The sequence below is a fragment of the Pteronotus mesoamericanus genome, unplaced genomic scaffold (assembly GCF_021234165.1).
Source record: "Pteronotus mesoamericanus isolate MK-2021 breed Mesoamerican mustached bat unplaced genomic scaffold, CSHL_Meso_final contig_82, whole genome shotgun sequence".
In the NCBI taxonomy this organism is placed as follows: Eukaryota; Metazoa; Chordata; class Mammalia; order Chiroptera; family Mormoopidae; genus Pteronotus; species Pteronotus mesoamericanus.
In genome coordinates this window covers 13,233,635-13,242,776 of record NW_026555265.1, presented here as the reverse complement: position 1 = coordinate 13,242,776, position 9,142 = coordinate 13,233,635, and the positions used below count along the sequence as shown (strand labels likewise).

At 36.9% G+C, this 9,142-nt stretch overlaps 1 pseudogene; it reads left to right on the top strand.

Moving 5' to 3' along the window:
* The first annotated feature begins 273 nt into the window (after window positions 1–273).
* Window positions 274–5,997, top strand: LOC129079807 (heterogeneous nuclear ribonucleoproteins C1/C2-like; annotated as a pseudogene).
* The last annotated feature ends 3,145 nt before the right edge of the window (window positions 5,998–9,142 follow it).

The following is a 9,142-nucleotide window of genomic DNA, read 5'->3' as shown; positions in this document are numbered from 1 at the left end:
TTCTCTTTGAGCTGGCTGAGCTCATTCAGCTTCCTTAGAACCATTGCTTTGAATTCAGTATCTGATAGTTCCCTTGCCTCTATTTCATTTAGCTCTCTCTGTGGGGAGTCTCCTTTTCCACTCATTTGGGGGGAACTTCTTTTTCTTCCCATTTTTGTGAGAGTCTGTTAAGTATTTTTGTCCTTTACTTTTCTTTCTGGGCCTGCCTCTGATGGTGTCAGTTGTTGACCCTATAGGATCTTGGGTTGTTTGTTTGAGCCTTCCAGGAGTGTAATGCCTATATCTGATTCCTGCTTGGAGCAGCTCTGTGACCCCTTCGGTAAGGGCTGGGTATTTTTTGGGATCTCTCTGCACTCTCATGCAGGCTCCTTGAGCGCGCTCCCAGCGCAGCAGGATCCCCCACCTGCCTGGGCTCGCATGTGCTTGCCCAAGACCAGGGGGCTTATGCGCGACCTCGCGTACTCATCTGGTCCCCTGTTTGGCGAGCTTCGCGGCACTAGTCAGTTTAGGATCTTCTATTGTGTATTTTCCCCGCTTTTGGCTCTTTGGGTGCATTGCTTGCCCTCGCCAAATGGGGACTACGGAAATGGGAGGAAGTCAGCTCCAGGACTCTCCGGTTAATCCTGTCTCTGGTCTCTCCTCCAGGGACTCTGGGCAGCTCTACTAATTTTGTGGGCCGCTCTGCAATCATGGACGGGCGGGTCAACTTATGCCTGCCCTTGCCGCTCTGCACACTCCCTTGCAGGCTGTATCGGTGCCAATCTGTCTGGTAGAGGTTGGTCCCCGGTAGGGGTGCAGGAGAGGCAACCAATGCATGTTTCTCACGTTTCTTTCTCCCTTTACTTCTCTCCCAGTTGAGTCGCCGTTCTCCTGAGTCACACTCGGCTCATCTTGGCACAAACAGGAGGGGGCCGGATGGAACCCCAGGTCTATCAGTGTCCTTCCGGCAGACTCGTTACTTTGTTCCAACCCTAGGAGCCGGAGCGCACCTCAAATGCTTATAATTTTAATAATGGTATTTTTATTTACTCCTTGCTTTTATAACCTGGTCCTAATGTACATTGCCTTTTATATCTCCTATTAGTTAAACACACATACTCTCTGATTTCATCAACTTTTCCATCTTCACAGACTTAATTCCTTTTTACCATTCATAAATTATGGCCCTTTCCCTCAAAGAATTAGGATCTGGCATAGGGAAATAAACATTGTCCCAAATAACTGACATGAAAAGTAAATAATGATAAAATATCTCAAGAAACATGCAAAGAATGTGCTTGTGGTAGAGACTGGAAGCTACCCACAAAACGTTCAAGGTCCTCTTTCTCTTACTACCAGCCCCCGGTGTTACTCTGCTCTCAATGTTCTTAGCCATCCTTATAGTTATGTACGGCTTTGATGCTAAGTTCGGTTGGGGCTGATGTGGCCATGAAATGCTCTCATGAATGAAATTAAAACCAAAGTTGAGTTGAATCCCTTGTCAAACTCTTCATAGGGGCACATCCTTTTTGTCCTCTTTTCGTTTGTTTCCTGCTGTCTAAAACTTTAAGCAAAGTGATTAGCTCCAACAATGACCTTGAATAGTGAGATAATCCAGAATGGAAGCTAGGAAGGAGCAGAAAAATTTAAAAAGGTTGTCTTTGATGATTGTGAAGTCATTTAAAAAATAAACATGTATATTGCTTAGGCTATTAAGCAGAGGGCAGGGATGTTCTGTTATATAAAGTTGAACCTGATCCTAAACAATATCATACTCTTGAAAATTGAGAGAGGAAAAAAAAATCCCACTGGGTATTTTCAGTAGCATTTGAGCTAAACCTTAAAGAATTTACAGAATTTTATTATGTGGTCAAGCCACAGAAATCTGAAAGAGGAGATTTCAAAGGAGAAGTGGTATTCACAATATACCAAATTTAATTAAAAAAAAAAAAAAAAAGCGCACAGCAGCTTCTTCCTAAGCCTTTGAGTAGCCCCTCCTCAATTAAAAGGCCATAACCTTTCACAACTCATTCTCCCCTAAGACCTAGTTCAAAATCAGCTTCTTCATAATGGCCTTCCCCCTGGACACTTAGTAACAGCTCCTATAGAACCAAAAGCTCCCTCACTCATATGCATTTCTGAATCATTTGTTATTCAAAGACTTTTTTTATATCTAGTGCCAAAATGTAAATAACAGGCTTTCTGATGTCAGAGAGTGATCTCTAAATCCCTAATTATCTTCATAGTTTTTGCACATTTTACAAACTCAATCATGAAAATGCATAATTTTCAACCTTTCCTCAAAATGTCTTTATGGAGTGATCTGATCTGGCTTACGTGCTGAGCATATGGCTAGAAAACCAATAAATACATAAATGGCAATTTTACACTGCCTGATAGCTTATAAAGGGTTTTATATCCATTGTTTTGCAACAACTTTGTGGGTTAGGTATCATCCACTTTTTTATTCAACAAAACTTATTTTGCTTTCACTGTTGTGCCAACCTTACAGCCTACTTGAAAAGTAGTACTAAATAAATAGAATACAATGGAAAAGTACTAACATAGAAGCGGGAAGGCTTTAAGAACAGACAATGAGGCAGTTTTCTGTTGGGGTGGACCTGAGAACTCCAAATAAGTAATGATAGGTTGTTCAAGTTGTCAAGGATGGATAGTACCTGAAAGTCAGGAAGAAAGACATGACAAATGAACAAAGGGCATATGTAAATGTGTAGACCTGACACCACGTGGCCCATTTGAGGAACAGCAAATAATTTGCACAGCTAAGGTGCAGAGGCAGCATAGAGGGAATTTCAAGTAAGACTGGAGAGTCAGCCAAAGGCCAAAGAGGAAAGAAATTGTGCACTAGTTATATTATTTCTGTTTTATTATATAAGCAATGTAAAGTTGCTAAAGGATTTAAGCAAGGGAGTTCTATGGTCTAATTTACAATTTGCAATGTTAGTGCTGAAAGTATTGTCACAAATTATCCAGGTAAACAACAATAAAATGTTTACGAGATGTAATGACACATAGGAGACCAAAAGTAGTGTTGTGTTTCTGAGCACAGAGGCACATAAATCTGCAGCTGATTTTGTAAATTAAAAATTGTTCTGAGGTGTTAGCAATACAATTAAATGCAGCAACATAAATGAGATTTTTCAAGATTTCAAAACAACTATATCCCTGCTTCTCAAAAGAAAATAAAAAAGAAATAGACACTTGACTCACAAAATGCAGTTTCTGTTAAAAAATCATATATATTTCCTGGTTTTTATATTTTTAGGTTAGCTTATTTATTCTTATGCCCCTCCATTAAAACTGAGAATCAACTGCTTAAAGTCTTCACATAGAAACTGACCAACAAATTACATTTTTCTTTCTCAATTGCCTTCTTATTTTTTTAAATATAAAAATGGCACTTGTATCAATTTCAAATATCATCAATAATACTTTATGCAGCAGCAACATTAATCAAATAGTAAAAAGTATCTTACCTTTTTTTAATCTAAAAGTATTTGAAGGTATTTTATGAACTTTTACCCGTAAAAATAGCATAGTGCACCATTAAAATTTACTCAAGACTCAATAAAGCAAATTAGCTGTCTAAGTAAGGCAGCAAGACCAGGCAGAGCTTAGGTATCTTCCCTGCCAACAACTGTTCCTATGCTAACATGCTAATGTACTTTTTGGGAAAATGCCAAAATGATATTATAGATCTTTTTTTTCCCCTCTGCCTGTATGTTTCTAAAAGAAAAAAGTACTCTATATGAACATATAGAATACGTCTCTTTTTCTCAAAAAAGTGGAAATAAGTTTGTCATACAGTGTGATGTTGTAGGTTTGGAGGGACTTGTAAATGAATTTTAGCTCGACTATTAGACAATTGTGAGATTGGGTATATTGCTTGACTTCATGTAACCTTTTTCTTTCACAACAAAATGAAGATAATATATGTTAAGGATCAAATAATATATTCTATATTAAGGGCTTAACAGTGACTGTCAATGTATAAAACTATTACTGTTATTAATATTCCTATTATTAAAATAGTTGTTTTTCTTCTGCCTACTGGGTAATAAAGTCTTTTCTGTTAGGGAAAAATTTCACTTATCACAAAACTCCTGTCAATCCATCATTTTATTTTTCTCAGTATTTTTAAGGGCATACTATGTCATAATAGTTAAGGAATCTACAACTCTAAAATTTCATCCTTGGTTTTTGTGCATTTTGTAACTTTTAGTTCCAATATCAGTTTTAGGTGATCTTAGATTTTTACTGCCTACTGGAGTATAAGCAAATTATCACACACACAGGTATCTATACCCTAAGCTTAGGGGAATCTCAAAATTCTTTTTCAAGGGCCATGAGAGTTGGACAATTCAATACACTCATAAAAGAGGAAAAAATATGAGTAAGAACCAGAAGTATTAAAAAGTCTTTATATATTGACCTTATCATTAACAGATTACAACATGACTATGCTTACTGTGCATATATATTCAAGAAACTCATAAATACCTATAGAGTATAGGAAACTAGAAAAAGTACAAAACAGACTTGAAAACTAACCAAATACAGTTTGAAGAAATAAAAATTACAAAAATATAATGCAATCACATTGTAAAATATAAAATAATTATAAAGATCTCAAAACTGTTTCTCTGCTTCTCAAAAGAAAATAAAAAAGAGGAAGAAAATATAAAAATAAAATTTAAAAATATGCTCAGGGAACATGTTTGGCAGCAAACTAGGAACATCAGTACAGTAGGAAAAAGTAGAAAACTGAAAGATGGGTCAATAAAAAATATCCAGAATCTGCAAAAAATGAGAGAATATAAAAGACAAGAGGGTTCAGCGAAAAATTCCAGAAAGGAATGAGAATATTTCTAAATTTATATGTACCTAATGACAGAGCCTCAAAAAAAAGAAAGAAAAAAAGCTAATATTGGTAGTAGCAAAAGAAGGAACAAATCCAGAAAAGAGGAAAACTCAGCAGTTGTGCCTGCATTTCAGACCTGGAGCAGCAGTCATCTTCTCCACATATAAACCAGAGTAGGAGATTCAAAATCAAATCTCTTCTCCCTTCTCTCTCGTAAGAGTTTTTGACCTTCAGCTACATTTCAGTTTTGTGAGGAAGCTTATCATCAAAGACAATGACCAACATATTACCAACAAGACAGATTCTCACTCCATAAATTCCTGTGTTTTTTGGGAATCAATATTCTCGAGATGGTCTGAGGTGGTCAAGAAATTCTGATGTGGAGGCTATCTTCTTAAATATGGCACAATTGTGGGTTGCTCTGTTTATAAGGGCTTTGACTTCGTTCAGTATCTTAAGACGAGAAATGCCTGGGCTGCTTAGAAGATGGCAGGACGTTAATCTGGCTGCAGAGTCAAATGTGAACCAAGGAAAAACCTATGTGAAATGATCTTCAGTGGAGATATACAGCTCCTCTTCTGACTTGGACTCTGACTTTCAACAAAATCATTATGGCAGGAAGTACAGTTGCCCAGCACGTGTTCCTCCTCCTCCTCCTATTGCTCTGGCTGGAGTGCCCCCGGAACGCCAAGATGTACCAGGAAACACCTCATGAAGGGGCAAAAGTGGCTTCAATTCTGAGAGCAGACAAGCGAGGATCTTCTTCCAAGTCTGGAAAGTTGAAAGGAGATGACTTTCAGGACATTAAGAAGGAATTGACCAAGATAAAACAAAAAGTGGGTTCTCTATTAGAAAGCCTGGAAATTTTTGAAAAGAAACAGCAAGCAAGGAAAAAAATGAAGAATAAGTCAGAAGAGGAGCAGAGCAGAAGCTCCTTGAAGTAAGATGAAACCAATGTGACGATGGAGTCTGAGGTGGGTGCAGATGACTCTGCTGAGGAGGGGGACCTACTGGATGATGAAGATAATGACGATTGGGGGATTGACCAAGTGGAACCCATCAAGGATAAAAAAGAGACTGAGGAAGGAGAGGATGACAGAGAGACAGCCGATGGTGAGGACGACTCACACCCATAGTGAAGTTTAGAAATCTTGTCCCACTATTTCTTGGGTGCTTGTTTAAGATCAAAATTTTCACCGTATTCTCTCACCTGCTGTCTTCAGTACATGCTCCGCATTCCCCCCATCCTTGTTTCTCCCATGTTCATTAATTCATACTGCCCTGCACCTGGTGCCATTTTCACTTCCTCCGACGCTCCTAGTAGTTGTCTTACCCTGTAATTTTTGCTTTTAATTTTGATACCTCTTTATGACTTAACAGTAAAAAGGAAGTAGGGTGTTTATCAACTGCCTCCAAAATTACCTCTTGCTGTGCAGGGAGTACAGTTCTTTTCATTCACATATGAGTTCAGTAGTTGCTTCCCTAACTGCTAAGACAATCTCTTTAGTTGAGTAGCACCTGATAGGAGCTTTGAGTTAAAGGTATATGTGTTAAACGCACAGAAGAGTGCTGTGTGAGGCTGTTCAACACAAATGTAATAATGTATTTTTGTGAATGAGAGTTGGCCTGTCAAATGCATCTTCAGGAAAACAATTAGTTTAATAGTCTTAAGATTTGTTTTCTAAAGTTGACACTATGGGTTATTTTTTAAACAACTTGATGTTTGGGACCTTTTTATCTCCCAATAAACGTGTCCTTATTAAACCAGAAATATGGAGGGAAAGAAATCTCTGTTTATTTCTTTTTATTTTATAATGGCTTATTTCAAACTCTTTGTTTTACAAAGCCCTCCACAAACCCTCTACAATGTACCAGATATATTTTTGTTGGAGTCACAGTAATTATTATGCATATTAACACACAGTAGTCAAATTATATTTTGTTGGGGTGGATGTTGTATGAAGGAAACAAGTAGCTTTGATGTAGAGTGGAGAGTCTTGCAAAATTGCTTTTTCATATCTTAATGAAAAAATTGGGAAATATATTAAGCCTTTTCATCAGTATTTTATGGTCTAGTTGGTGCCCTTTCTTGAGATTTTTGTTGTGTGCTAAATTGTTTCATCCTTAAATAAAAGAAGTTCAAACATGTCAGGATTTTAGGGAAATGGAAATAACTGGATAATAAAACTTATTTACTTCCAAAAAAAGGAAAAAACTCCATAATTACAGTGGGAAATTGCAATATGCTTCCCTTAGTTAATGGTAGAATAAAAATAAAAATTAAGTAAGCTATAGAAGATTTAAAAATATAATTTAAAATATTGACTTATATCTTACAATTATAAAACACATATTTTGCAAGCACACATGGAACATTTAGAACACTGACTGTATACTGTGCCATAAAGTACATCTTAATAGATATCAAAGGATTGGAATCACAATGAAAAACAGAAAGGGCACAAGGTAACTTCTGTTGTTTTGCCAGTTTTATAGCTTATCAAGGATGGTAATAACATGAAAAGTCACTTCATAATTTGTTAAGCTATGTAGTTATGTTTTATATATTATTTTATATGATATATTTTAATATGAATCACAATATTTTTAAAATAGATCTGAACCATATAAAATATGCTCTCTGACCACAATGCATTTATGTCAAAAAATTATTCAGAAGCTGATAACTAAACAACTTCCTATATTTCAGAAATGAAACAATATACTCTAAATATCACATGGGTCAAAGAAATATTGTACAAGAAATTAGAAAATATTTTGAACTATACAATAACAAATGCTGTATAGCATAGCTTACGGGAATAACATAAATCCACATGTAAAATATTATTAGCAAGAAATGCATATAATAATAAGCCCTAACTGTCATGCTCAGTTGGTTGAGCATTGACCTACAAAGCAACATGTCATCTGGGTTGCCGGCCCTGTCCCCAGTCCCTGGTTGGGGCCTGATGGCAACTGATGGATGTTTCTCTCACACTTCAATGTTTCTCTCCCACTTCAATGTTTCTCTCCCTTTCCTTCTGCCTTCTTTCACCTCTGTCTAAAAATAAATAAATACATACATACAGACATAAAATCTAGAAAAAGAAATGTCTATAATAGAAAATGTAGAAAACAAACTAAGTATAGTAAACATCTATCTAAAGTACTTAGAAAACTATCAAAAATAAAAGCAAAGAAATGTGCAGATGAAAATAAATGTAAGTGTAAAATGAATAAAGTGTTTTAAAAAATAAAAGAGGGGAAAACAAGAAATCTAAAATTGGATATTTGAAAAGATAAATCCTGTGGTAAGATTGATCAGGGAGAGAGGGAGGGAGGAAGGAGGAAGAGAAACAGGGAGAATATTAAGAATGAATATGAGAGAGTTTCTGGCCAAAATGCACCTGTAGGTAAGTATACTTCTCCTTCTTTCACGACCAAAAAATGGAAACATCAAATTTAAAAATAAAAAGCAACCAGAAATGCCAGAAAATCAAACTGTATAGAAGTCTGACAACAAAGGAGTTAAAGAAGAAACATTCATCCAGACTGGTATGAGGGGTGGAGATGGGTAGCCTGGGCAAAGAGGATGCATAGCAAGGTGTCGGCTGGTGGACCAGGCAGTCCCACATTTGAGTGTGGATAAACTGGGAGGAACAACTAAGGAGCAAGACAGGCCACACAACCCAGGGTTCTAGTGCAGGCAAAATAAAGCCTCAGACTTCTGGCTGTAAAAACCTGAGGAGGTTGTGGTGGCAGGAGAAACTGCCAGTATCTTGAAAGCAGGGTGAGAGCTGAGCAACCAACATTGTTCCCTCTCTGACCCCTCCCCCAGATAGCACCACAACACAGAAGCAGGTTGCTTCACCCTGCCAAATACTTAAAGCTCCACCCCTTACAACATAATAGGTACACCAAGACAAACAAATATGGCCCAAATGAAAAAAATAGATCAAAACTCCAGAAAAAGAACTAAGCAACCAGGAGATAGCCAACCTATCAGATGCAGAGTTCAAAACACTGGTAATAGGATGCTCACAGAAATTACTAAGTACAGATGCAAAATAAAGGAATAAATAAAGGGTATATAAAGTGAAATAAAGCAGAATATACAGGGAACCAACAGTGAAGGGAAGGAAATTGGGACTCAAATCAATGATTTGGAACAAAAGGAAGAAATAAACAGCCAGCTGGGACAGAATGAAGAAAGAATAATTCAAAAAAGTGAGAAGAGGTTGAGGGACCTCTGAGACAACTTTAAACATTCCAACATCC